General features: G+C 42.0%; 1 protein-coding gene across 1 annotated transcript in view; it reads left to right on the plus strand.

The window, feature by feature from the left end:
* The first annotated feature begins 9,255 nt into the window (after nucleotides 1-9,255).
* LOC121576400 (excitatory amino acid transporter 2-like) overlaps nucleotides 9,256-21,782 on the plus strand; it is a 47,056-nt gene continuing 34,529 nt past the window's right edge. The window contains exon 1 of the mRNA XM_041889504.2: nucleotides 9,256-9,494. The gene's annotated coding sequence lies outside the window, so the exon portion shown is untranslated. The remainder of the gene's footprint in view (nucleotides 9,495-21,782) is intronic.

Genomic DNA, 21,782 nt, shown 5'->3' on the forward strand with positions numbered 1-21,782 from the left:
TTGATTTTTCAGTTAACAATTAACACTCAGTGGTGTTAAAGAACCCCAGTGTTGGTGTTAATGTCCAGAGTTGAACCAAAACCACGCCCATCATTTCCCAGCATGCTCTATTGCAGGTAGAATTGTTTGTTTCAATATCTATGTTTTTGCATTGATTGCTTAATTAATCTTATGCTACTCAACTATAAATAGCATACATTTTTCTAAACTTCCAATCTGTTACTTGGATTTATTGCAACTGTTACTGAAATGGTGATAGTTCAGATGTTTAAGGTAGTCTCATATTTTAGTCTTCCCAACCCTGGCAGTCATTCTGAACGCATGTTGCATGTTGGATATCCCCACTCTGGCTGGATTCCAATAGGATGATTTTCAATCATGTGACTTGCAAGCCTGATATGGCCTGAAAACTATGAGTTTCAGGCCACTGTATTAGGGTAAAATTAGGCCCTCAAAAGAAGGCTGTATGAAATATACAGTAATTACATATATATAATAATTACATTTGAATTACAATATATTCACTTAGGATCTCACTTGGTGAAGGCCACAGGACTGAAAATGAATGACGGCAACAACCATGTCTCTATCACTAGTGAACACAGTCATGGGTGGTACTGGAAACTCTAAGTCTAACTCGAAAGGCACACTGGGAAATATGCAAATAAGGCTTAAAACCCTACAGCAGGGCTATTCAATTCCGGTCCTGGAGGGCCAAAACATATCTGGTTTGGGATTTTTGTATGGCTATTCAAAGAACCATCCCATTTATGGTTCTTCACAAAACCTAAAATGGTTTCCCTATGGCATCGCTCTCAAGAACCTTATTTGGGTCCAACTTGCACCTTTATTTTTAAGAGTGTACGCGCACACGCAACACAGTCGTTGGAGCTCCAGGGAGAGGGAATTACACAACAAAGAGATGGCTCGCTTTCCTGCCGACACGGGAGAGACTTGGCAGTAGTCTTGTGATGTCCTCAGGGTTTTGCTGTGTCCATGGAGACCATGCATTTACATTGTATCTTGTGTAGCTCAGTTGGTAGAGCATGGCACTTGCAACGCCAGGGTTGTGGGTTCGTTTCCCACGGGGGGCCAGTATGAAAATGTATGCACTCACTAACTGTAAGTCGCTCTGGATAAGAGCGTCTGCTAAATGACTAAAATGTAAATGTGAATGTTCTCAGGTGTTCTGTGATGTGTTTACCTACCCTCGCTATCACCACCCTAGCTCCGGATCTACTCACCCTGCCTGCTACCCCTCCCTCCCTCCCTTCTGTCTCCTTCCCCCCATGCTTGGCAATGAGGGGCTTTAGGCACCAAACAGAACACATATGCTGTATATTATTCAGTCATATACATGAACAGACACATATACTTGCACACATAAGCACATGTTTATTCACATATTACTGCACACACACACACACAAATGTGTTACCAAATATAACAATGTGCATTGCATAAATATTCTAATAAAGTGTGTACATAAAACGTATTAAAAACGTCTGTAAAACCAATGGCACTCAATTAACTAATGAAAGACTCATCTTTAGTTATCAAACCTGCAGACAAGGGGGGTGCTGTGGTCGTTTTAGACAATGAAAAATATAAAGAAGAGATTCAGAGACATTTCAGCAATGTTTCTATAGAAAACTGAGTGTTGATCCCACACATGTTCCAAAGGGATATTAGCTCAAATCTGGAGCAAGCCCTATTAAAAAACCTTATCTTTAAACCTGAATATGAATACCAATGCTGCAAATGTGCCATACGTCCATGCCTGTACATTTTGCCTAAATTACACAAACCTAAAACACAACCAGGCAATTATCCAGGCAGAGCAGTGGTCGCAGGAATAGGCTCAATGCTAGAGCCATTGTCAATCTTTGTAGACTCCTATATTAAATCTAATTTGCAAGCATTGCCATCACATGTGAAAGACTCTATAGACTTTATAAACAATATCTCACCAATAACAGGATTAACAGAAGACTGTATTTTGGTCACATTAGATGTCGAGAGTCTGTACACCAGCAGCCGTAGCTCACTACCTGAAAGTCCGAAATACCAATGAATATCCACCAACAAACTTTATTCTAGAGCTGGCTGAATATTTTTTGACTTATAACTATTTCTGGTTTGATGATGAATACTACCTCCAAACTAATGGAACATCGATGGGCTCTACATTCGCTCCAGGTTACTCTAACCTTTATGTGGGTCTATTTGAAGAACGTTTTGTTAACAATGAAAATGAAAATCTACGCACAGTGCAACAATATTATGAAGTGTGAATATTTCTGCCACCCACATACAGGAAAACGGTTCCAAATAAATGACATTATTACGTGCTCCTCCAACCATGTAGGCTGTTTTATGTAGGAAAAACCTCTCGTTCTCTCAAACAGAGAATTAGTGAACATAAAAGTTATATTAGGAGAAATGGCAGGGATTGTCCTGTCGCAGTACATTTTAATGACCAAAAACATTACATTTCTACCTTTAGATTTTGTGGCATAGAGAAAGTTAAGATATCAGACAGGGGAGGTGATATAAATAATACTCTGAGTAAAAGATAATGTTTTTGGATTTTCACCCTCCAGACATTATTCCCAAAAGGTCTTAATGATGAAATGCATGTAATGTTCTAAATGTGAACATGAACTAATGCCTTGTCGTTAATCACTTCAGCCTACTCTGCCTGCAGTTTTTATCCTGCACGGTACCCAATGATTTATGAAAACTTACTTGATAGGTTGATGTCCTCATTGTGGTTTTACAAACGTGTTTAATACGTTTTATGTACACACTTTATTAGAATATTTATGTAATGCACATTGTTATATTTGGTAACACGTTTATTTTTCCTTGATGTGGGTGGAGCAATGTCTACATAAGGGTGCAAATAAAAACTGCTCACAAAAGCTCTGACAAAGGCCTTGAGGCCGATACATAAAGCATAATAAAGAACAGGGATACTAGCAAGAGCAGCGTGTGGGTTTCTCTTTTCTTTCATTTTATTCATTTGTTACCATACACCTGCAACAAAGTAAGCTCAGATGTCCAAGTGCCGTTTGAATTAGGTTTTCAACTACTGCAAATACAGTGCATTTGGAAAGTATTCAGACCCCTTGACTTTTAATCACATTTTGTTAAGTTAGAGCCTTATTCTAAAATTGATTAAATTGTTTGTTTTTTTACCCCTCATCAATCTAAACACAATACCCCATAATAACAAAGCAAAAACCGGTTTTTAGAAATGTTTGCAAAAAAAAGGAAATACTGCATTTACATAAGTATTCAGACCCTTTACTCAGTACTTTGTTGAAGAACCTTTGGCAGAGATTTCAGCCTCGAGTCTTCTTGGCACACCTGTATTTGGGGAGTTTCTCCCATTATTCTCTGCATATCCTCTCAAGCTCTGTCAAGTTGGACAGCAATTTTCAGGTCTCTCCAGAGATGTTCGATCAGGTTTAAGTCTGGGCTCTGGCTAGGCCACTCAAGGATATTCAGAGACTTGTCCCGAAGCCACTCCTGAGTTGTCTTGGCTGTGTGCATAGGGTCGCTGTCCTGTTGGAAGGTGAACCTTTGCCCCAGTCTGAGGTCCTGAGCGCTCTGGAGCAGGTTTTAATCAAGGATCTCTCTATACTTTGCTCCGTTCACCTTTCCCTTGATCTTGACTAGTCTCCACAGCTTGATGCTGCCACCACCATGCTTCACCGTAGGGACGGTGCCAGGTTCCCTCCAGACGTGACACTTGGCATTCAGGCCAAATAGTTCAATCTTAGTTTCTTCAGACATGAGAATCTTGTTTCTCATGGTCTGAGAGTCTTTAGGTGACTTTTGGCAAACTCCAAGCGGGCTGTCATGTGCCTTTTACTGAGGAGTGGCTTCTGTCTGGCCACACTACCATAAAGGCCTGATTGGTGGAGTGCTGCAGAGATGGTTGTCCTTCTGGAAGGTTCTCCCATCCCCATAGAGGTACTCTGGAGCTCTGTCAGAGTGTCCATCGAGTTCTTGGTCACCTCCCTGACCAAGGCCCTTCTCCCCCGATTGTTCCGTTTGGCCGGGCGGCCAGCTCTAGGAAGAGTCTTGGTGGTTCCAAACTTCTTCCATTTAAGAATGATGGAGGCCACTGTGTTCTTGGGGACCTTTAACGCTGCAGAAATGTTTTGGTACCGTTCCCCAGATCTGTGCCTCGACACAATCCTGTCTCAGAGATCTACAGACAATTCCTTCGACCTCATGGCTTGGTTTTTGCTCTGACATGCACTCTCAACTGTGGGACCTTATATAGACAGGTGTGTGCCTTTCCAAATCATGTCCATTCAAGTTGTAGAAACAGCTCAAGGATGATCAATGTAAACAGGATGCACCTGAACTAAATGTTGAGTCTCATAGCAAAGGTTCTGAATAAGTATGTAGATAAGGTATATATTTTTTATTTTATTATTGCAAACATTTCTAAAACTGTTATCGCTTTGTCATTATGGGGTATTGTGTGTAGATTGATGAGGAAAAAATGAATGTAATCAATTTTAGAATAAGGCTGTAACGTAACAAAATGGGGAAAAAGTCAAGGGGTCTGAATACTTTCCGAACGCACACATTCCAAAAGCAGTGGTGGAAACTTGCATTGCAAGTATGTGTTTGAAAATGCTCTCAAATGTTCTGTATGTGTATTCACAATTACAAACAAAAACATCCAGCACTTAAGTCAAGGTACAATGTGTATTTAAATCATCATTCAACTCTGATTAGATCTTCTGATAAGGGCAAAGACTGGCTGTGAATGGAGACCACCAACACGCTAACACAGGCCAGCTTTGATCTTATATGAGCTCTTCTGGTGACCAGGAAACACCTTTTCCCAGGCTGAGAGAAACATACACCTGGACCACTAAGGTGAGGAATGTTTCCTACAAATTCATTATTGTTTAACTGGATTGATCTTACTTCGGAAGCTGTCGTAGTAAGTGGTGCTGGACTCCATTCATGCTTACCCTGGCATGTGACATTTGTATTAGTTTGTAAGAGGGAATCCCTGAAATATAATTTTATAATCCCAGTCCAAAAATGAGAAACACAATCCTTATTCATAGAGAGGAAAACTACTGAATAAAAGACACCTGGTGACACGTTATTTCATGGTACTGGCATTTACCTGGCTATATGAATTTGTGGGGTAACAATGTGATCCTTACTTCAAATAATTCAACACAACTGTAACTACAGCTGGTACCTAAAGAAGCCTAGTGGCTAGTGGTGAATCCCAAAGAAACAACTCCGTAATGGATTGGTTATTACTGTGTATTTACTGTCTTACTATGTAAGACCTCCCCCAGAAAACATTTTCATAGACAAAATCCTGCAATTCTACATTGTTTCTTGAAAGGAAGAATATATATTTATGACAGAACACAACTATTTTCCTTAGGGTTTGCCAAAATAAATTATATTGAAAAAGTGTTTTAATGACTAGATTACTAATCTACTCCCTTCCCTGAAAATCCCACCCCCAATAATTCCTTGACAGGTCTGAAACCCTACTAACCTTGTGACTCACAAACATACCGCCCCCTTCCCTGAAAATCCCTCCCATAGTGATCGATTGACAGGTCTGAAACCCTACCAACTCTGTGACTCTAACAAATATCCTGCTCCTCCCCTGACAATCCCACCCACAGTCATCGATTGACAGGCCAAACTGTTAAGAATGTGACCAGGATAACGTATGACATGAAATGGGAGGAATAATATAGTTTTACCCAATAAGGATTTGAATTTGAATGTTGTACATGGTGGGTTAAGAAAAAGCATTTATAAATTGCACATTAAGTTGTCATCTTTTTTTTGTCACAAATAATGAGATCACAATAATGTCGTACAATTACAAATATAAACTTTGATTTATCTTTTAACAATTTTCTTTCTCAATATGGCAGTGTTGTCTGGTAGGGCATTGAACAAGAACTGTCAATTTGAAAATGCAAACTGGAGTTTTGCATAACAATTTGGTCATTGATTATGTTAACATAAACATTATGTGGCAAACATATTATTAATTTATCATTATCATTATCAAATCTGATGTTTTTTTTGGCAGCTAGATATATATATCCATAAATTGCAGGCCAGAATTTGCAATAGAATAAATAAAATGTAGCTCTGGTAATATGGGTAATATTTTAACAGTTTGGGCAAGAGAAAGGGTCTCCAACCTTTTCTTTCATAAAGGCTACATACTCATTACAGCCTGCATATTTTGTTATTGTGTAGGCAAAATTGTATGAATAGCAACAAAGAACAACACTTTACACATAATGTAATTGTGTTTTGGTTCTTAAAACCACACATTTTGAACAAAATCATTCTACTGTAGCCTACCTTGAGAATCTTGCCCTTTTAAGTTGAGAGAAAATAAAAGGGTTTAATACTTGAACAAATCTGTAGCCTGCAGGACTATCAATTATTTTTTTATTGTCATTCTGTTTAATAGTGGCCTTTTGAAAAACAACTTCAGTGAGTGGGTTACATCTTTGACAGCAAATTGTGAAGAAACACAATAACCTCGGGGTGCAAAATGCAATGTTAATTATTATTTCATCTATAAAATGGACATATCTATTTTAATAAAGACTAGCTCAAAACATTATTAATAATTGAAAATGACAAATTACCCAATGGATCATGATAATTTTCTGGTAAAAAGTGGGGGTGCAGCTGCTCCGTTTGCTCCATTGCTCAGGTGCCTATGGACTAAAGTACATGTGCTAAATACACCTGGACAACAGCCAAAATTGCATACTACAGCGTACCAGAAACCCATGTTAGAACCCTTGTGCTATAACAATTTTTAAAGTCTACAGTCTACACATGGCACAATGGCTTCAATGGTGCACCTGGAAATACAGTTAGAATATGATCCTAGCCTAGCATGAAAAGACAGTTATTATAATTAGGTGGGTGCTTATATTTGTCCTATTTTACAGAAGTGTGTATTAATACACATGTGTGAATTAGAATTTACAGTTTTGCATATCCCACTCTCCCTGAGATACCCTGGGAGAATGGGGTCACAGCCAGGGTCTGCCATTATCAATGGCAACCCTGGAGCAATTAGGGTTAACTGCCTTGCAAAAAGGGCACATCAACAGATTTATCAGGGATTCCAACTAGCGACCTTTCGGTTACTGGCCCAACGCTCTAACCGCTAGGCTAACTGCCAACCTATAACCTAGGGGTGATCACACACCCCATTGGGGCCCTAGCACTCATTCTCCCATCAATTTCATTCTTTCCTATCCATATTTCTTACTACCAAACATCAATGTCTCGCCAGAAGACTTGTAGCACCTTTGAGTTATTACATAATCTACATGAGGCCACATTGTGTGTGTCTGGTAAATATGTTGTGGTTCCTGCACTCATGTTTTCCTCTATGGTCATGGGTCAGAAACGGAGGATGTGCCAGAACAGTGTCGTAATAGACCATGTGGATGTTGTTGTGCTACTACTGTAATTGAATCCACATGGTAAAGTACCAATGAAATCCACCTGCCATGAATCAGTACTGTATGTCTGTGTGAGGACCCACCAAATAGCCAAAGCCTTCTAGTCCAAACTGTCATACTATATGGCTATGACAATGACAAGTGTGACAGAGTAAATATACTGAGCTAAAGCCTTCAGGCAGTAACACGGTGAGCTAACACGAGACATCAGTTTTCATGCAAGGTTACGCGTCACACAAATTTGGTTCACCCAACCACCTCTGCTACACTGCAGTCACCTTTGACCTTCTCCATCTCTCCACAACGACCGCAGCAGCTGATACATTAACTGACCGAGTTCCGATAAAGGCACCAATGTGACCGACTGAAATTGGTGACCGTCTGAATTTGAACACTGTCGAATTAGCTTGCTGAGTTAAAGCCTAGACATTAGCTTGGGGAGTTTTCAGGTTTCAGGCAAGGTTACTCATTACATGAGCGTGGTTGACCAAACACACTCTAAAAAATGCTAGGTTAAAAACAACTCAATTTGGGTTATTTGGTAACCCAGCGCTGGGTAAATATTGGACAGAACACACGTTGGGTTATTTTGACCCAGCCAGTTGGGTTGTTGGGAATACCCAAAACATGGGTCTTTTTTACTCTCATGCTGGGTTGACCTAGCAGCTGGGTCTTTTTTAATGCAATCCTTAGGTTATTTTCAGGAGGCGTGGCTTGTTAGGGGCATGGCTTTCAGCTAGATCTTATTGGCCACCCATGAGAGTAAATGTAATTCCTGTCCATCATGTTAAGTTTACATACTGCAAATTATTTGTTTATTACACATTCTTCTATAATATTAAGATTACCTAGTCAGTTGCACACCTGAATGCATTCAACCGAAATGTGTCTTCCGCATTTAACCCAACCCCTCTGAATCAGAGAGTTGTGGGGGCTGCCTTAATCAATGTCATCGGCGCCCTGGGAACAGATTTTAACCACTAAGCTACCTGCCGCCCCCAAATACATATTATAATAAGGTACACCACCTTATTGCCTAATAAGGTATACCAACTTATTGTATCCCAACAATGGGATTTACACAGGCATTTAGGAAACTCATATACTTCTGTAACCATCAATAAACTACAAAAATGTAAATGTTCAACTTTAACATGTGACAACTATACTAAAGAACAGATTAACAGGAATTACATTTACTCTCATGGGTGGCAAAAAATAACTATCTGAAAGCCACACCCCTACTAAACTATGCCTCCAGTCTTCTGATCTGAACGGCTGGGTCATATCTCAATAACCCAGCACCAATAACACAGCACCCAGCAGTTTCTAAAGAAAACATCCAAACTAAGTGACCCAACGCCTGCAACCCAGCAGTTGAGTCAACCAAACAACCCAGCATTTTTTAGAGTGCAACTGCCAGTTCATTCCATACCCCCAATATAACCGTTAGTGCTTGCAATAGAGAATAGTGAACTTGTTGTTAACCTGTCAATGCTACACCTGACCTGATACTGACACCCCTCGAACAAACACATACACAAACACACACACACACACACACACACAGACACACACAGGCACAGAGGAGCAAAAGCATGTGTTATAAGAAGGTAAAAGTGTTAAAACATAATAAAGATGGGTGGGGGCATTAAGATTGTACTGTCAACCAACGAGGATCGGCATTCAGAGAAGAAAAGGGGTGAAGAGGAGGAGGGGAGGTGGGGGAAGTGAAAGCGTGAAGGAGCGAAGTGAGGCAGAGCTCATTCAGTGGGATTGTTGAGCATAGAGCTCCACGGATTACTGTGATAGAAATCTGTCTGTTTGGTTTCTGGTGCTGCTCTCGCTCATGCCCTGGACGCACTGAAGGCTTGCATTTCAGCAGTCGAACATCTCTGAAGCGGATGCGCGAGACCCGGAGAAGGGAGAAGAAGAGAGACTGAAACTTATTTCCCAATAACTCCGTGATTGAAAACAAAGGTGAGAGGCGATTATTATCATGCATGCACATCACATGTCTACAGGACATAGGCTTTTGGCAAAAGAGGGGAGCATAATAATAATACAAATAAGAATAATTCTTGCAGTAGGCCTAATAATACATTATCAATTATAATTATGATGATCAGCACACGATAATTCATTATATAGGCTACCTAATTATTCTAATTCTAATTGTTATCATTATTACAATTATTGTCACTATTATCATTATTATTAATAATATTCATGCTTCTTTACACCAACTTAAAGTAAAGTCGCAATGTGGTTAGCCATCAAATGGTCAAAATGTCCATATACTGCACTTATAAGAGCATGGTCAGGAACAAAGTGTTGGAGCTCGCTCCTCTTGAAAACAATGGGCTGCGCTTCACATTACCGGCGTGGGCAAAACAGGTGCATGTGGACACAATTTTAGGCAGCACAGCAATATGCACTCCCTCTAGACTCCAAAAAAACACCTGACAATTGCTACATTGTCTTCATGTTGTTTTATATCATTTACCTGCAACTAGTAAAAGGAACAGTAGGGTAACTAGCCTCCCCCCTTAATTCTCACAAAAAAACACGTTATGTCACGAAACAAAATTTGAACACTTTCCCTTGCTGCCACTGCTCTTGCACAATTAAAAGTGTTATCTGTCTCATCTACATTTTTTAAGTCACTAACAAAACGATTCTAAGGTAAATGTATCTACACATACATATAGAAAAAGTTATATGTATAATCAAATGAAGTTAGATCTATAAATGTTGTATATATATATATACAGTATATACCATTAGGGGAGCCTAAAGAAAGAACCCACTTGTTTAGAGATAAACATTTAATTCCATTTTAAATAAAGCAGTACAATTTAATGTGAGTGCAAATCAATGGTACCTAAATTAGCATTGTCCAAATCATTACCCCGGTCCTTGGGAAAAACGCCCCTTTTCTAAAAACAACATTAGAACAAAACGTTAGCCACTTATTTCCCTTCATAGTTTGTTTGCATATGCATGACCATCATCCCCATACCACATTTTTTCCAAACTTTGCTTGTGTCGGTAATTGGACATTGTTCTTAGGGGGAGCTAAATTACCCCACGGTACCCTAACGGTGAGATTCAAGGTGTGTTTCTGTCATAACACACTCACATCTAGTCTACTACTGAGGAGCCAACGTTTGCAAACAGACAATGTGTGGTAATTATGTACTGGTATGTCGTGCATCTGGCCTTCTAATCCCGTTAATATATTTTCTCTACCAAACGGCTTCATACCTCTGTGCCAAAGCGCATATCTTGCGCGAGCTGCATCGTATCTGCATCGCCGCAAGGCATTCCCACACGCGTGGCTCTAGGTATACTGTCAGGTCTTCTCAACGCGAGACAGGGAGGACTACGATGAAGAGAGATCATCATTGTTTTAGTGTTTTAGGTGTTAGCTCTTCTAGTGTTCATTCAGTATCTTATCAGTAGTTTACAACACAGCCATATCCGTTGCGTAAATCGTAAAAGAAAAATAACGTGTTCGGTAACATAGTTATCTTGTTGTGCAGTGTTATCAAAGTGGTTTGTTGTGAGTTATAAAGCCTTTTTTTTCTAGTCCCTGGTCTGTTGTTACTGTAGCCGGATAAAATCCGAGGGAAATTCCAAGACAGGTACATGCTCATCAAACCAACCTTGGGGTTAAATGTTCACTGTTTTCACTTTATTGTCAACTTCCTCTAGGAGAGTTTAAAATATTTGTATTTAACTGATGGTCTACTTTCTATAAGGCCCCTTATCGGTACTTACCATAATCAAGCAAAAATATATATAACTACACTACATTACCAAAAGTATGTGGACACCTGCTCGTTGAACATCTCATTCCAAAATCATGGGCATTAATATTGAGTTGGTCCCTTTGCTGCTATAACAGCCTCCACTCTTTTGGGAAGGCTTTCCACTAGATGTTGGAACATTGCTGTGGGGACTTGCTTCCATTCAGCCACAAGAGCATTAATAAGGTCGGGCACTGATGTTGGGCGATTAGGACTGGCTCGCAGTCGGCGTTCCAAATAATATAATAATAATATGCCATTTAGCAGACGCTTTTATCCAAAGCGACTTACAGTCATGCGTGCATACATTTTTTGTGTATGGGTGGTCCCGGGGATCGAACCCACTACCTTGGCGTTACAAGCGCCGTGCTCTACCAGCTGAGCTACAGAGGACCACATCATACCAAAGGTGTTCGATGGGGTTGAGGTCAGGGCTCTGTGCAGGCCAGTCAAGTTCTTCCACACCGATCTCCACAAACCATTTTTGTATGGACCTCGCTTTGTGCATGGGGGCATTGTCATGCTGAAACAGGAAAGGGCCTTCCCAAAATGTTGCCACAAATTTGGAAGCACAGAATCGTTTAGAATGTCATTGTATACTGTATCTTTACACCACTCCAGCCCACGCTTGGCATTGCGCATGGTGATCTTAGGCTTGTGTGCAGCTGCTCGGCTATGGAAACCCATTTCATGAAGCTCCCGACAAACTGTTCTTGTGCTGAAGTTGCTTCCTGAGGCAGTTTGGAACTCAATAGTGAGTGTTGCAACCGAGGACAGATTATTTTTACACACTACGCGCTTCAGCACTCAGCAGTACCGTTCTGTGAGCTTGTGTGGCCTACCACTTCGTGGCTGAACGGTTGTTGCTCCTAGATGTATCCACTTCACAATAACAGCACTTACAGTTGACCGGGGCAGCTCTAGCAGGGCAGACATTTTATGAACTGACTTGTTGGGAAGGTGACGTCCTATGACTGTGCCACTTTGAAAGTCACTGAGCTATTCTACTGCCAATGTTTGTCTATGGAGATTGCATGGCTGCTCGATTTTATACACCTGTCAGCAATGGGTGTGGCTGAAATAGCAGAATCCACTCATTTGAAGGGGTGTCCACATACTTTTGTATATATAGTGTAATTGATTTGCATTTTTCCTTCCACATTTCCTATTTTTGTTATTTTATTTTATTTTATAAGCTATGGCATGGGCCTTGTTATTTCACTGATCATTCCATAGCTGATCCTGTCAATATATGAAAAGATAAAGGTGATCAGTTTTTGCAAATCAGATTTACCCAGAGTCTTGACCGATGCACTTGATGAATGTTTACCCCTAATATTTAGCGGGAAGAACATGTTAATTTTCCTTTTGTTCAAGTTGCCAAATGTAAACATTTTGTGAAGATGGAAGTCTAACATTAAGTGGTATATATTCACCACCCCTTCCTTGAACCAATTGCTTCACACCCTATATCCCCCTGCCCCTACTCCCCGTCAATTACGCACACACACACACACACACACACACACACACTATCGTCACCATGGAAACATACTCTCTTGGCACTTGATTGCAGTCACATTATTCTCACAGCCTGTCATTTGAACAAAACCAGAGGACATGTTTCCAGATGTAACGTCAATCGCTGCTTGAGTGATGGTAGTGATGGTCAAAACCGGCAGAGAGGGGGTGTCTGTCAAGCCTACTGGGGCTTTGATAAATACACATAGAATATTATTAATTCATATTTCATCCTCCAGTGGGAGTCAGTCTGTAGGGACCGTGGCTGGCTGGAGATCTATGTGATATATGTCCTCAGGCCAGGATCTGGTGAAATGTAGCCTTGTGTAATTGGAAGGAGAATATGGAGGGGAAAGTGTCCATGCAGCTAATATGTTTTGTCCTGAGCCCGGAGGTTGCTCTTCTATACTACAGCACACGCTGGCTGCTGCCTTACATGAATGAATACACAGCAGACATTCAGGGAGAGCTTAATGTATGTCAGTGCACAATGTGCCATTTCATGTGTGTATCTGGACAGGGATTGGTTTGTGCACACAAGCATGTGCGTGTATCTCACAAGGGAATGTCTTGTCAACAACCATTTACAATAATCTACATGAATTTGTTTCTGTGAGAATGACTCTAAAGAAGAGACTCACATTAGTTTCATCATGGGAAATAGATTTAACTAAATATACTTTCCTGCAACCCGCCTCACCCAACGTGGAAAGGATTCTATTATTTCTTTATAACTTTTATCAAGAACCTTAAGCTGAAACTAGTCTAGCTGCAACCGAATGGCTGTTGTAGCCAGCTAGCTAGCTACTTGCTATTAGCCACCATTAGCGGTCTAAACCATTGTCCGTGGCCTGCACTACCCACCAGCCAGCTCTAGCTCTAGCCTGGACAATTTGTCGGCCAGTCTGCACAGCATGCTATCGACCCAGAGCATATCGGATTTTCTGCCGGAATCACTGGACCCGAGCGCCGGGTCATCGCAACTAGCTAGCTGCAACCGAATGGCTGTTGTCGTTGGCTAATTACCATTGCCCCTAAGCAAGCACCAGTTAGCCATGAGATAGCCTTGAGCCAGGCCCATCTCCCGGCTATCTACCTCTCTGTAAACCGGACGGGACCTCCTAGTGTTGACACGGAGCCCCGCCGATCCAACACGACTGGTCTGCCGATGAAATCGTCTGATGTGGTTTCAACAGTCTTCCCGTTACGACGTCGACCACGAAGATCCAACTGCTAGCCCTGGCCCGCTAGCACACGCAAGCTGTGGCCTCTTGCTCGCCAGTGCTGTAGCAGCCCCCGAACTACCTCCGAACTCTCCTATTGCTGTTCACCGGACCTTATGATAACTCAGCTATACAGCTGATGCCTGCTGGACTGTTCCTTTATACGGTACCGCATCCTGTTTATGTTTAGCCTCAGCCCAAACTTTGTCGCCATTACCAGCTGTTGTCTTAGCTCTCTCGAATAACACCTGTGATTGCTTTATGCCTCTCTCCCATGTCAATATGCCTTGCTTATTGCTGTTTCGGTTATTTCTTATTGTACTATTTCACTGGAGATCCCCCAGCCCAGCTCAACCTGCCTTAGATAGCTCCTTTGTCCCACACCCATACACGCGGAGACCGACTCAATCGGTGCGTCCAGTGATGCTATCTCTTTCATCGTTACCCAACGCTTAGGTATACCTCCACTGTACTCATATCCTTCCATATCCTTGTCTGTACATAATGCCCTGAATCTATTCTACAACGCCCAGAAATCTGCCCCTTTTTTTCTCTGTACCCAACGCACTAGAAGAGCAGTACTTAAAGCCTTTAGCCGTATCCTTATTCTAGTCCTCCTCTGTTCCTCTGGTGATGTAGAGGTTAACCCAGGCCCTGTATCCCCCAGTATCACTCCTACTCCCCAGGCGTTATCATTTGTTGACTTCTGTAACCGTAAAAGCCTTGGTTTCTTGCACGTTAACATCTGAAGCCTCCTCCCTAAGTTTGAGTTATTCACTGCGTTAGCACACTCCGCCAACCCTGTGTCTGAATCCTGGCTTAGGAAGGCCACCAAAAATTCAGAAATGTTCATCCCCAACTACAACATTTTCCGTCTCAATAGAACTGCCAAAGGGGGAGGGGTTGCAATCTACTGTAGAGATAGCCTGCAGAGGTCTATCATACTATCCAGGTCTGTGCCCAAACAGTTTGAGCTTCTACTTCTAAAAATTCACCTTCCCAGAAATAAGTCTCTCACTGTTGCCGCTTGCTACAGACCCCCCTCAGCCCCGAGCTGTGCCCTGGACACCATATGTGAACTGATTACCTCCCATCTATCCTCAGAGTTCGTACTGCTTGGTGACCTAAACTGGGATAGGCCAACCTACAATCTAAACTAGATGCCCTCAATCTCACACAAATTATCAACGAACCTACCAGGTACAACCCTAAATCTGTAAACATGGGCACCCTCATAGATATCATCCTGACTAATTTACCCTCTAAATACACATCCGCTGTCTTCAACCAGGATCTCAGTGATCACTGCCTTATTGCCTGCGTCCGTAATGGGTCCGCGGTGAAACGACCACCCCTCATCACTGTCAAACACTCCCTAAAACACTTTAGCAAGCAGGCCTTTCAAATTGACCTGGCCCGGGTATCCTGGATCGATATTGACCTCATTCTGTCAGTAGAGGATGCCTGGTTGTTCTTTAAAAGTGCTTTCCAATCAATCTTAAATAAGCATGCCCCATTCAAAAAACTCAGAACTAAGAACAGATATAGCCCCTGGTTCTCCTCAGACTTGACTGCCCTTGACCAGCACAAAAACATCCTGTGGTGTACTGCATTAGCATCGAACAGCCCCCGTGATATGCAACTTTTCAGGGAAGTCAGGAACCAATATACACACTCAGTTAGGAAAGCAAAAGGCTAGCTTTTTGAAACAGAAATTTGCATCCTGTAGCACTAAATCCAAAAAGTTTTGGGACACTGTAAAGTCCATGGAGAATAAGAGCACCTCCTCCCAACTGCCCACTGCACTGAGGCTAGGAAACTGTCACCATCGATAAATCTACAATAATCGAACATTTCAACAAGCATTTTGCTAAGGCTGGCCATGCTTTCCACCTGGCTACCACTACCCTGGCCACCAGCTCTGCACCCTCCGCTGCAACTTGCCCATGCCCCCCCTTCTCCTTCACACAAATTCAGACAGCTGATGTTCTGAAAGAGCTGAAAAAAATCTGGACCCCTACAAATCAGCTGGGCTAGACAATCTGGACTCTTTCTCTCTAAAATTAGCCGCCGGAATTGTTGCAACCTCTATTACTAGCCTGTTCAACCTCTCTTTCGTAACATCTGAGATCCCCAGAGATTGGAAAGCTGCCGCGGTCATCCCCCTCTTCAAAGGGGGTGACACTCTAGATCCAAACTGTTACAGACCTATATCCATCCTGCCCTGCCTTTCTAAATTATTTGAAAGCCAAGTTAACAAACAGATCACCGACCATTTTGAATCCCACCGTACCTTCTCCCCTATACAATCCGGTTTCCGAGCTGGTCATGGGTGCACCTCAGCCACGCTCAAGGTCCTAAACGATATTATAACTGCGATCGATAAAAGACAGTACTGCGCAGCCGTCTTCATCGACCTGGCCAAGGCTTTCGACTCTGTCAACCACCGCATTCTTATTGGCAGACTAAATAGCCTTGGTTTCTCAAATGACTGCCTCGCCTGGTTCACCAACTACTTCTCAGATAGAGTTCAATGTGTCAAATCAGAGGGCCTGTTGTCTGGACCTCTGTCAGTCTCTATGGGGGTTCCACAGGGTTCAATTCTCGGGCCAACTCTATTCTCTGTGTATATCAATGATGTCGCTCTTGCTGCTGGTGACGCTCGGATCCACCTCTATGCGGACGACACCATTTTGTATACATCTGGCCCTTCATTGGACACTGTGTTAACAAACCTCCAAACGAGCTTCAACGCCATACAACACTCCTTCCGTAGCCTCCAACTGCTCTTAAACACTAGTAAAACTAAATGCATGCTCTTCAGTCGAACGCTGCTAGCCCACCCAACTAGAATGACTACTCTAGAGTATGTGGACAACTACAAATACCTAGGTGTCTGGTTAGACTGTAAACTCTCCTTCCAGACTCACATTAAGCATCTCCAATCAAAAGTTAGATCTAGAATCAGCTTCCTATTTCGCAACAAAGCCTCCTTCACTCATGCTGCCAAACATGCCCTCGTAAAACGGACTATCCTACCAATCCTTGACTTCGGCGATGTCATGTACAACACTCTACTCAGCAAATTGGATGTAGTCTATCACAGTGCCATATACCACCCACCATTGTGACCTGTACGCTCTTGTTGGCTGGCCCTCACTACATATTCGTCGCCAAACCCACTGGCTCCAGGTCATCTATAAATCACTGCTAGGCAAATCCCCGTCTTATCTTAGCTCACTGGTCACCATAGCAACACCCACCCGTAGTCTGCGCTCCAGCAGGTATATCTCACTGGTCATCCCCAAAGCCAACACCTCCTTTGGCCACCATTCCTTCCAGTTCTCTGCTGCCAATGACTGGAACGAACTGCAAAAATCTCTGAAGCTGGAGACTCTTATCTCCCTCACTAACTTTAAGCGTCAGTTGTCAGAGCAGCTTACCGATCACTGGACCTGTACACAGCCCTTCTGAAATTAGCCCACCCAACTACCTCATCCCCATATTGTTATTTATTTTGCTAATTTGCACCCCAGTATTTCTATTTGCACATCATCTTTTGCACATCTATCATTCCAGTGTTAATACGAAATTGTAACTATTTTTGCACTATGGCCTATTTATTGCCTTACCTCCATAACTTACTACATTCGCACACACTGTATATCTTTTTTCTGTTGTATTTTTGACTTTATGTTTTGTTTACCCCATATGTAACTCTTTGTAGTTGTTTTTGTCGCACTGCTTTGCTTTATCTTGGCCAGGTTGCAGTTGTAAATGAGAACTTGTTCTCAACTGGCTTACCTGGTTAAATAAAGGTGAAATAAATAAAAAATAATAAAAAATAAAATCCTTCTTGTTTAGTGTTGTCTTTATTGGTGACTCCATGTGAATGTCCAGAGGAGGAGAAGGAGATGTCCAGTCCTCATTGATTTTGTGATTTCCTAGAGGACTCTCTTGGTCTGATTGTAGTGTCTGAGGTTAGTCAGTTAATCTGGGAAAAGGAGCTGAATTACTCTGAGTCTATGGGAGATTATGCAGAATCCTTCCTGGATTACGCCGTGTATTGCCTATGGTGGTCTGGTGAGGAACAAAATAAAACCCAAAAAGACAATTATGAAGTAGAAGGGGACTGATAAAATCTGAACATGGGTAAAATTGATTCTCAGTGGACTTTTTATTTTAAAAAATAGGTCACGTTAAATGGTTTCTAGCCCAAGGGACATGAGATCAACATAGAATGGCTTTGATAGTGCCCAGTTACACACACACATACACGCAAACACACACACACACACTAGGGGGGCTTTGCTTTTGGGAGGGGAAAGTACACATGTAGGGGGAAATGGAGATTTGTTGACCATGACAGATTGGGAGTAGCTGCTCAAAATAAACAAAACATACAATCTTATATGCTTTGTTTGCCCTAATTGATAGAAAGTATTCACCCCCTTGGCATTTTTCCTATTTTGTTGCCTTACAACCTGGAATTAAAATTGATTTTTTGGGGGTTTGTATAATTTGATTTACACAACATGCCTACCACTTTGAAGATGCAAAATATTTTTTCTTGTGAAACAAAAAAAAAATAAGACAAAAAAACAGAAAACTTGAGCGTGCATAACTATTTACCCCCCCCCCCCCCCAAGTAAAAACTTTGTAGAGCCACCTTTTGCAGCAATTACAGCTGCAAGTCTCTTGGGATATGTCTCTATAAGCTTGGCACACCTAGCCACTGGGATTTTTGCCCATTCTTCAAGGCAAAACTGCTCCAGCTTCAAGTTGTATGGGTTCCGCTGGTGTACAGCAATCTTTAAGTCATACCACAGATTCTCAATTGGATTGAGGTCTGGGCTTTGACTAGGCCATTCCAAGACATTTAAATGTTTCCCCTTCAACCACTTGAGTGTTGCTTTAGCAGTATGCTTAGGGTCATTGTCCTGCTGTAAGGTGAACCTCCGTTCAAGACTCAAATCTCTGGAAGACCGAAACAGGTTTCTCTCAAGAATTTCTCTGTATTTAGCGCCATCCATCATTCCTTCAATTACATTTTAGTCATTTAGCAGACGCTCTTATCCAGAGCGACTTACAGTTAGTGAGCAACAACTGACCAGTTTCCCAGTCCCTGCCGATGAAAAACATCCCCACAGCATGATGCTGCCACAACCATGCTTCACTGTTCTCTGGGTGATGAGAGGTGTTGGGTTTGCGCCAGACATTGCGTTTTCCTTGATGGCCAAAAAGCTCAATTTTAGTCTCATCTGACCAGAGTACCTTCTTCCATATGTTTGGGGAGTCTCCCACATGCCTTTTGCCGAACACCAAACGTGTTTACTTATTTTGTTCTTGAAGCAATGGCTTTTTTTCTGGCCACTCTTCCATAAAGCCCAGCTCTGTGCAGTGTACAGCTTAAAGTGGTCCTATGGACAGACACTCCAATCTCCGCTGTGGAGCTTTGCAGCTCCTTCAGGGTTATTGTTGGTCTCTTTGTTGCCTCTCTGATCAATGCCCTCCTTGCCTGGTCATTGAGTTTTGGTGGGCAGCCCTCTCTTGGCAGGTTTGTTGTGGTGCCATATTCTTTCAATTTTTTAAATAATCGATTTAATGGTGCTCCGTGGGATGTTCAAAGTTTCGGATATTTTTTATAACCCAACCCTGATCTGTAATTCTCCACAACTTTGTCCCTGACCTGTTTGGAGAGCTCCTTGGTCTTCATGTTGCCGCTTGCTTGGTGGTGCCCCTTGCTTAGTGGTGTTGCAGACTCTAGGGCCTTTCAGAACAGCTGTATATATACTGAGATCATGTGACAGATCATGTAACACTTAGATAACACACAGGTGGACTTTATTTAACAAATTATGTGACTTCTGAAGGTAATTGGTTGCGCCAGATCTTATTTAGGGGCTTCATAGCAAAGGGGGTGAATACATATGCACGCACCACTTTTCCGTTATTATTATATATTTTTTTTTGAAACAAGTAATTTATTTTTCATTTCACTTCACCAATTTGGACTATTTTGTTTATGTCCATTACATGAAATCCAAATAAAAATCTATTAAAATTACAGGTTGTAATGCAAAAAAATAAGAACAACGCCAAGGGGGGTGAATACTTTTGCAAGGCACTGTACACCATATATAAAAGTATGTGGACACCCCTTCAAATTAGTGCATTTGGCTATTTCAGCCACACCGGTTGCTGACAGGTGCATAAAATCGAGCACACAGCCATGCAATCTCTATAGACAAACATTGTCAGTAGAATGGCCTTACTGAAGAGCTCAGCGACATTCGACGTGGTATCTGTCATAGGATGCCACCTTTCCAACAAGTCAGTTCGTCAAATTTCTGCCCTGCTAGAGCTGCCTCGGTCAAATGTAAGTGCTCTTATTGTGAAGTGGAAACGTCTAGAAGCAACAACGGCTCAGCCGTGAAGTGGTAGGCCACACAAGTTTACTGAACAGGACCGCCGAGTGCTGAAGCGTGTGGCGCATAGAAATCGTCTGTCCTTGGTTGCAACACTCACTAACTGCCTCTGGAAGCAACGTCAGCACAATAACTGTTCGTCGGGAGCTTCATGAAATGGGTTTCCATGGCCGAGCAGCCAAACACAAGCCTAAGATCATCATAAACAATGCCAGGCGTCGGCTGGAGTGGTGTAAAGCTCACCGCCATTGGACTCTGGAGCAGTGGAAACGCGTTTTCTAGAGTGAAGAATCACGCAACACCATCTGGCAGGCCGACTGACTAATCTGGGTTTGGCGGATACCAGGAGAACGCTACATGCCCCAATGCATAGTGACAACTGTAAGTTTGGTGGAGGAGGAATAATGGTCTGGGGCTGTTTTTCATGGTTCGGGCAAGGCCCCTTAGTTCCAGTGAAGGGAAATCTTAACGCGACAGCATACAATGACATTCTAGATGATTATGTGCTTCCAAATTTGTGGCAAGAGTTTGGGGAAGGCCCTTTCCTATTTCAGCCTTGACTGGCCTGCACAGATCCCTGACCTCTACCCCATCGAACACCTTTAGTATGAATTGGAACGCCGACTGCAAGCCAGGCCCAATCGCCCAACATCAGTGCCCGACCTCACTAATGCTCTTGTGGCTGAATGGAAGCAAGTCCCCGCAGCAATGTTCCAACATCTAGAAAGACTTCCCAGAAGAGTGGGGGCTGTTATAGCAGCAAAGGGAGGACCAACCCCATATAAATGCCAATGGAATGAGATGTACGACGTGCAGGTGTCCATATACTTTTGGCCATACTTTTAGTTATCTAATGTACAGATGTAGAATCTTAATTTGAGCCAGTTTTCTACAGCAGGAAATTTGAATTATTATATGATATTTTTTGTAAGGATTGATACATTTTTGTAAGAGAAAATCAAATCTGACATTTCAAAGTAGAAATGAAAAACTTCTGAAGTCTTTTTAAACCTCAACTACACTACAAGTGTACATTTTCATGCAACAGGGTGATCAAATTAACATCCTGCATCTGTATAGAACAAACAGTTGAAGTCGGAAGTTTACATACACTTAGTCATTAAAACTCGATTTTCAACCACTCCAAAAATATCTTGTTAACAAACTATAGTTTTGGCAAGTCGGTTAGGACATCTACATTGTTCACGACACAAGTAATTTTTCCAAAAATTGTTTACAGACAGATTATTTCACTTATAATTCACTGTATCACATTTCCAGTGG

The sequence above is a fragment of the Coregonus clupeaformis genome, chromosome 11, assembly GCF_020615455.1.
Source record: "Coregonus clupeaformis isolate EN_2021a chromosome 11, ASM2061545v1, whole genome shotgun sequence".
In the NCBI taxonomy this organism is placed as follows: domain Eukaryota; kingdom Metazoa; phylum Chordata; class Actinopteri; order Salmoniformes; family Salmonidae; genus Coregonus; species Coregonus clupeaformis.